Source organism: Camellia sinensis, chromosome 14 (assembly GCF_055761805.1).
Source record: "Camellia sinensis isolate YWXY chromosome 14, ASM5576180v1, whole genome shotgun sequence".
NCBI lineage: Eukaryota > Viridiplantae > Streptophyta > Magnoliopsida > Ericales > Theaceae > Camellia > Camellia sinensis.
This window is the reverse complement of record NC_138974.1, coordinates 121,124,389-121,132,885: the sequence shown is the minus strand read 5'-3', so window position 1 is coordinate 121,132,885 and position 8,497 is coordinate 121,124,389. Positions and strand designations below refer to the sequence as shown.

Sequence of the window (8,497 nt, the reverse complement as noted above, 5' to 3'; positions counted from 1 at the left end):
AAAAGGCAAAGACTATTGTGTTTGAAAGAGAGGGTCAAGAAAGAGAAAGGAAAAAGAAAAAAGAAAAAAGAAATTCAAGCCATTCGAGCCCTGTTTTTTTCAGCGACGTAGCATGGTTGTGCTAGAATTTGGGTTTTCAAATAACCCGTGTCAAAACTCAAACCCATGTCAATGGATAAAACATGCTGGTATGTTGTCAAAACTCAAACCCAATTCAAATAACCCATGTCAAAACTTTTCCGTCATGCTGGTATGTTGTTGTTGGAGAAAGGTTGGAACTTTACGAAACGGATGGGTGGGTTGGGAGGCTGTTTGTGCAGAGAAGGAAGGTTAGAAATTCTGTGACTCGGTCATGTTTTAGAGACTTTTTTTTTTCCCTCTTTTTGTTTTCATTTTATTGTCTCATTACAAATTAATGATTCAGCATAAAAAAAAATATTGTTAAATAAATATTTAGAAGAATTGTTTGGTTTTTAAAGAGAGATCGAGGAGAGTGGATAATTTAACAATAATATCATATTGAACCTCAGTTTGTTCAATGCATGGAATCTGACAAGAAAAAAAAAAATTAAGTCGACATTACAAAGCCGAATAGAACAATATAATTCGGCACTTGATAGCAGAAATAAATTACTAAATTCAATTTTCAAATATCAAAAAAATTATTAAAAATCCGTATGAAAGTATCGAAATAATCTCTTATTTTCAGTCTTAGTGTGTCGCAATAAATTAAATAATTCAACAATTGATATCCAAATTTATTGATATAATTTGACACTGGTTGTTCGAGTGAAAACCATGAAAAGAAAAAAAAAATTGTGCACGAAAAAAATAATCTATTCATCACTGATTTTGCTGTCACCAGACATATCTTTTCTTGAGTTTGAACTTCTATTGTTTTGCAACTCTTCCATAACAAAATCAAGCAAAATTATAAAATTAATAAGAAACAATATAAATAATAAAGTATAAACATACATATTAAAGCAATATGAGATGTAACGTCCCAAATTTCTAGCCCAAATGATAAGACAACAATCATGGCTCTTTCAAGGAAAATCGAATATAAATCTCCAAACTTACATTACATGATACAATAGTTCTTTATGCAACAATACATTAATCCAATAATAAGTAAATAAATAAATAAATACCCCAAAGGGTTTACAAGTTTCCAAGACTTGAGCCTGGTTACAATAAACGGTTATTCAAACCCACACAAACACAACCATTCGCTTACACATAGAGTCACAGCAAAATGAGAGCATTGTACTCTCAACACACATACTTCCACACCCCTAGTTGGGTGGGATCACCACAACTTTTCCTGCACAAAAATCCCGTAGGGTGAACATAAAACTCAGTAGGAAATTCTTAACAAAGTATATGCATTTTATACAAGTCTCAAGAGATGAAATGCACATGCCATGCTATGCACTTTTTGAAGATAAATCACATTTTCATCTTTTGAAAACCATCATGCTCAATGATATCATGCAATTTCAATTGTTTAAAACTTAACAATTTATTTCAAGGACGGTAAATACAACTCTGGTAATCCCTAGGTCGATGTCTGCAAGTAGACTATACAAGTACTACCAAATTGTCATTTTTATCAGTATTAACAGGAAGGCTCGACACCTATCCGCGCGGGTTTTCAGTCTTTCACCCCATACTCTCAGGCTAACTTATTCAATATCATCTACACCACCTATCAAGACTTACCAACGTATTTACCCCAAAACCATTCCACGAAAACTTGTTTCTTAATATTCATTTCTCAATGCAAGTTTTTAAATCAACTTTCAAAGTTTAATGTTATACGGGGAAGAGATATTCGTCGCTGTCCGTACTCCTTTCGTCCAAGCTCCGAATCTATCTGATCAACCTGAGAACACAACGACGGTGAGCTACTCGGTGGTGTGTTGTCGGAAAACCCCTCCGGCGGTCAAGTTAGCACACACTCAGAGAGAAGGAGAGAGAAGTTGAATGAATGTAAGTTTATCTCACCAAATCATGTTCCATCCTCAGCATGGGGGGCGCAGTCATGCTTATATACTTTCTGTGTTCACTTCTGCACCCATTCGTCTATTGACACGTGGAGCTGCTCTCCCATCTGTCAACGCAAATCTAGCTAAACACCACCTAATCAAACTGCCAAACAACATTAGCGGGAACGGACAGCCCGACAGCATTATCCCGGCCTCCTTCGACCGTGCTGCCTAACGAGCCCGACAATGCTCGTTGCCGAGCACTATCACTACTGAGCTCAGCAGCACTCCGGTGCGACTGTGTTCCAGTCAAGTTAGGCCGGTCTACGGCAGATCACGATTACCGAGCTAAAACAAGCGAACAAGAGAAGACAAGCTGGCAGATGATCATCTCAGCCAACTCTGGTCTGGATTTCGGCCGAACAAGCTTCTTCTCGGCACGGCCTAGCCCAGCTCAGCCCAAATACGCTTGGACCACTTTCAGCCCGGCCAGAACCGCGACCCAAGCCGAGATAGGGAAATCTCCCTCTTAAATATAATCAAATGAATTGATATGCCAATTTCACAATATGAATATAAATACTTTTATTTCAATTCATCATCCAAGGAATAACGCAATTCCCTCTTCTCAAGTATCCTTGACAATTAGTTATTTCAAGACTATTTCAACGTTTTGAACAATAATTTTCAAAATGAACAACAATTCTCTTATTCCCTGAAATTCATCATTTGTATAAATATAAATAAGAAATTTTCCAAACATTCATTTATTTTGACACACAAAATAAATATAACAATATCATTCATGGATTTTCAGTCTCCTTTAAAAAAAATTCCCAAATTCTAAGTTTTTTCACCAAAATTATACAACTCAAATCTTTTGAAAGAAAACTTTCCAAAATCATATTTTCTTCAATCAACGAAGATCAAAACCCATAAGATCATTTTAAAAGAACAAGAAACAAACCCACTTTCAAAATCGCTCAACTTCTTGAATCAACAATCAATTTTCAAAGCTATCGAAAGATGATTTCAAAAATCATATAGATCTTGCAAAAATATATATATAACTCTAAGAAAATCCCTACCTCAAGTTTTGAAGAAGAAACGAGATGAAACCCCAAAATCAATGGTGTCGAAACTCGACCTTCACCGCACACAACGAAGCCCTCGAGAAGTTAACCAACTTTGATGAAGAACTTATGGCAGAACTCTAATGAATCTTGAGAAGTTAAGGTTTTGATCCAATTTGGCGTAGGGAAATGTAGAGAGAAGGGAGAGGAAAAGGTTTTTAGAGAGAGAGAGATATACAAAAGTGATCTGAAATATCAGATTCACGAATTGATGTAACATGGTTCGCTTGAGCGTGGAAAGCCTCGCTTGAGCGTGGAAAGCCCCACTCGAGCGTCAAATATACTTTCCCAGTACTTTTGCAGACAAGTCAAATTTCTGAAACCAAACATTCTCCGCTCGATAAACGGCCGTTCGAGTGGACAAGCAACTTCTAATGCATTTTGCATTTTTGCTTCGGGGGCACTGCCCCTCAACCCTGCTAGGGCATTGCCTTAGGACCCGCCAAGGGGCGTTGCCCCCTGGATCCCTCCGAGCTAACCAGGCAACTCGATCCCCACCAGGGTGCTGCCCTTGAACCTTCCAAGGGGCGCTGCCCCCTGGACCCCCGCGAGCTGACCGGGCAACTCGATCCCTGACATACTCAACGAAGTGGCAAAACTGGGATTGCTACATGAGAGTTATTATGAGAGTATTACTTTGCAAGCAATAGAGGAGTATAGAGTGTGTAGCAAGCAAAGTGACAACAATGGGAAAAAAAACTAGGGTTTAGTTTTTTTAGTCAAAAGGTCTACACTGAGATTTTTTTATTTTTAAAAGATGTGTACAAATAATATTTTCATATAATATTATAGGCGTTGGTAGATATCTATTATTGTCATTTTAATTTAGAATATAATTATCATTAAAATAATATTTCATTAAGTGTGTGTACCGAGATAATTACGTGTGTGAAAATAAAATTTCTCATTAAACTCAATGTAGATATATGTAAAATATCTAATATACCTTTTTTTGTTAAGCTTAATGACTAAGCTATCATTTTTTTCATCAATTTTACTTAACGGAAATTGACAGATGATTTAAATTGAAAATAAATCAAAAGATTAAGATTTAAGGGTAAATTATGCAAACGGTCTCTGTAGCTTATATAATGTGTCAATTTGGTTCCTGTTATTTTAATTTGCTTGATTTTGCCCCCTAATTTAACAATATTGTGTCATATTAGTCTAATAAATAACAACTGTTCAGTTTAGCAGGCAGAAAGTTGTCACGTGCTCAAACGATGTGTCAATTTGATTCTTGTAGTTTACACAATGTGTCAATTTGGTCCCTATTGTTTTAATTTGCTTAATTGTGACAGGGACCAAATTGACACATCGTGTAAACTATAGGAACCAAATTGACACATTGTTTGATTTTTCGTCTACTAAACCTAACAGTCATTATTTATTGGACTAATGTGACAAATCTGTTAAATTAAAGGGCAAAATCGAGCAAATTAAAACAACAAAAATCAAATTGACACATCGTGTAAACTATAGGGAGCAAATTGACACATCATTTGAGCATGTGGCAACTTTTCGTCCACAAAACCTAACAATCATTGTTTGTTGGACTAATATAACACAGTTTGTTAAACTAAAGGCATTCAGAACCGACGACACGTGCCTACATGACGTAAGTGCATTAAAGTCAGAGCCCCCAAAATCCTAAACCTAATGCTGCAGTCTACAGATAAAACCTATCCAAGGGATAATACATTGGAAGGGATGTTGACAATCTCTTGCTTAAAAAATAAACCTATAAACGATTTCGCCACCATACACACTAACAAAAATATATAACTAGACATAGAGTAGAAAAGAAAAGGAATTTACATTAAAAAATAGAAATCCATAGCGTTTGTACAAAAAGAAAATGAAAAAGAAAAGAAAAAAGAAAATAAACAATGGCAATTCTCAAAATTACATACAAAAAATAAATAAATAAAAAATAGAAGAAGAAGAAGAAGAAGAAGAAGAAGAAGAAGAAAAGCTAAAAATTAATTCTTCAGTTGGTAGCCGGGGGGATCATCTCTGCTAACATCAGCAACCTCCACATTTGGGTTCTCCAGGGCTTTAGGACGGGGGTAGGAAATGTTCTTCATCAGCTCGGACCCCTTTGGAACCTTAGCAGCTTGAAGAGCAGCCATCCATTCATCCTCAAAAAGGATGTTCTCCAGCTTGATGAATTGCTACTCATAGCTGGTTGTGGCCTCATTGCATCTATCATCCTTTGCAACTTTAATAGTTGCCTCATCACGGGCCTTGGACGCATCAAAAGCAGTGGAGAGCTGCTATATTTCCTCTTTTAGGACGACAATCTCTTCAGCAGAGGACTTTAGCACAACATCTATTGTTTGAAGTTTTTTCTCTATCTCCACTGCCTTGCCTTCGTAAGCCACTAGCCTAAGCTCTCGCTCCTTCACCCTTTCATCCAGCCTTTTTTTAGAGGACTTGAGCTTGTCAGCATCTTGGACGAGTCTATCATGATGATACATGGCCTCATGAGCAAAATAAAGACACTGTAAGAATAAAGTGCTAGCAAAGCAGCAAGTGTAAAAAAGAAGGAAAGTAAAAACAAAGAACAAAACACATACCACCAAAGAAAAGTGCAGGGCTTGGGAGAATGACCACATTAGACTGATCGCACAGTCAACCATCATCTGCTGTGAGAATGAAACTGCGGACCACGACAAAAGCCACTTCGACATCGCCAATCGCAGAATTAGTGCTGAAAGTGGCCGGTCCTTCAGAGCTGGCGTTAGAACAAGAGGAGAGCTGGCAAACGCTACCTCTTGAGAGGATATAACAGCAAGAGTGAGAGAAGGGTCAACTCGACGCTTCATACGTTCCTCTGTTGATTGTTCGACTAGACACTTACCAAAGCTCAGATCGGGAGGAGGAAGATCGGGACTAGTTGCGGCAAAAAAATGGGCAAGAGGGGCATCCTCAACCACTATGATTGGTGATGTTCAAAGGCAGCCGAAGTGGTGGATACTGATCCACTCTCTTTCTGACACTTCCGATCAGCAAAGATGGCTAGAAAATTCTTCGGTGACATGATTTCAGAAATGGTAGCCTTATAATTTAAAGGATCCTCTTGGATTTGTTCTTCCTTTGCAGCAAGGACCTCTTCAACCACTAGCTCCTCTTCAAGATGAGGGAGCAAGTAGAAATTGACACCACCGTCAGCTCTGATGGGGATTCCTTTAGTAGTAACAATAATGTAGCACGTAAGAAAGAAGGACATGGGCTGCTCGACCTTGGCCACTTTGCTTGGAAGAGCCTCTGTAATCCAAAGCTTGCTAAAGAAATGGGATGTTGGCCTAGCCTTCCTATTTAGTGGGATAAGCGAAAATTGTGAAATCTACAAAACATGAAATAAATAGCAAGTTATTACGAAAAATCCACAATGAAAGATATCAGAACTGTAAAAAGATGCCGAACAAAAACAAAAGGACGGATTGTAACCTGGTCGACTGAAGACCTTGGATATGGGCCATACCCTATCAGCACCAAAGGAAAACTCTTTGTTTCCCTGAACAATCGCAATAATGTCATTCACACAGAGTTAGAGAGCATTTGAACCAACTGGCGTTTCTTATTTCTGGGCTTGAAATAAAAATTTAATCTTTCCTTGGTGGTTAGGACAAAGTTGTAGCAATACCTAATCTCTGGGAGCCCTAGGTTTATCTCCAAAATTTCGTTCAAAGTAACTATCTCCATCATTATCCTAAAGAAATTAGGGGCAAGCTGAGTAGGGGCAACGCCATAAAAGCAAAGTACCTCCCTAAAAAAAGGGGTGTAGGGGAAAGCAGACACCCCCGTCAACAATGTCAATAAAGGCAGAGGTATCCGAACCTCAGACTCCTTGATAATGTCATCATCATCAGTAGGCAGACGAACGACGACGTTATTTGGAATGTGGTGGAGAGTTTTAAACTCATGAAGGTTCTCCTCAGAATCAAAGAAATTTCTAAGGCGATTCATTTCTTGAAAAGGAAAGAGAGAAATAACAACAAAAATCAATAGATAAATGATAAAGAGAACAGGGAACTTACATGGAATAAGAAAAAAAGCCTTAAATGTATGAAATTTGAATAGACGCTAGAGAGTCTCTGAAAAGAGTGCAAGCAAAATGATGTAAGGGAGAGTCACTTCCCCATTTAATGTGTCAAAAGAGAAATGGCGCATAAAGGGACGGTTGTTACCATTATGGCCCCACTAGCACCTAAAATGAAGAGACACGAATCAGAAGACCTGGGAGTCCCGTGTGCTATACGTTGGAACTATTTGATCGGCATGAATGCTTCAATAACCTTCTAAGTGTCTGTTTGGCAAAAATTATTTACAGCTTATTTCAGCTTTCAGTTTAATTTAAGTTATTTTGATGTGTTTGGTTTACCTTATAGCTTATAGCTTTTTGCTTTGTGGAAGTCAGAAATCAGCTTATTCTTTGAGTGGGGCAGGAGATGCTTTAAGAATAAGCTGGAAATCAGCTTAAGCTGAAAGTTATAAGCTATAAGCTGTTTAGGCATAAGCTATAAGCACTTTCCCACAGCTCTACCAAACAGGGCTTAAGATCGATCACCGAATGGGGGAAATTCTTGAGGGAAAAAAGCATAAGCCCAGGCCTAAGCCCAATCACGCCAACCCAAGCCCAAAATGATAAAGTCTAAAATGCATCTCTTGGAGTGCTAGGTAAGCACTTATTGCTTTAGCATATCACATGCGTGTAATTGTTACCATGTCAAGTATGATTACCATGAGACTAAGTGCTTAATTGATATACTTATTTGACTGCCAGTGGATGAGGGCTAAATGCTTGAATTGCGATGATTTGATTAATGTGTATATGAGCTTACTTTTTAAGTGGTGCATATTCAAAACAATTTTCAAACAAATATTAAATTAAAACGTTCTAAATTTTACAAATTAGTCTATACTTGTGTGTACCACCTAATAAGTTAGCCTAATAATCAGAACAAGAGTATATAATGTAAATAAAAATCACATCATGATTAGTAGAGGCCGATTTTTAATCGGGCGAGTGGGGTGCTCAATTCATGACCGTCCTCTCTCGTACTTAAGTTCCCGAGTCAAGACATTTTGGTGATGACGGATAAGTGGCCTTTGGCACGAGTCTTGAGTTTCTTAAATTTTTCAAAAATATTTAGGTGGCGACTCTGTAATCTGGCAAAGTAGTTCATTTTTGACATTTTGATTTAAAATCGATTTTTCAAAAGATTTGTCGGATTTGGACTCATTTGTGTTTATCTATTTCGTATCGTACATGTGGAATCAAATTCAGAATCATGGGAGTTCGAACTGTAGAACTAGTCGTATCTGAAAAGAACATGAAAAGCAAGTTACACCACCACATCTTAATTT

At 37.6% G+C, this 8,497-nt stretch overlaps 1 long non-coding RNA gene across 1 annotated transcript; it reads right to left on the bottom strand.

Annotated features, from left to right (window-relative positions):
- Positions 1–4,889: 4,889 nt before the first annotated feature.
- On the bottom strand, positions 4,890–7,257 carry LOC114261675 (uncharacterized). The gene is made up of 3 exons (XR_014350697.1): positions 6,578–7,257; positions 5,704–6,473; positions 4,890–5,628 (listed from the first exon to the last, which is right to left on the bottom strand). It is a non-coding gene; the product is annotated as an uncharacterized LOC114261675 (long non-coding RNA).
- Between the last annotated feature and the right edge of the window lie 1,240 nt (positions 7,258–8,497).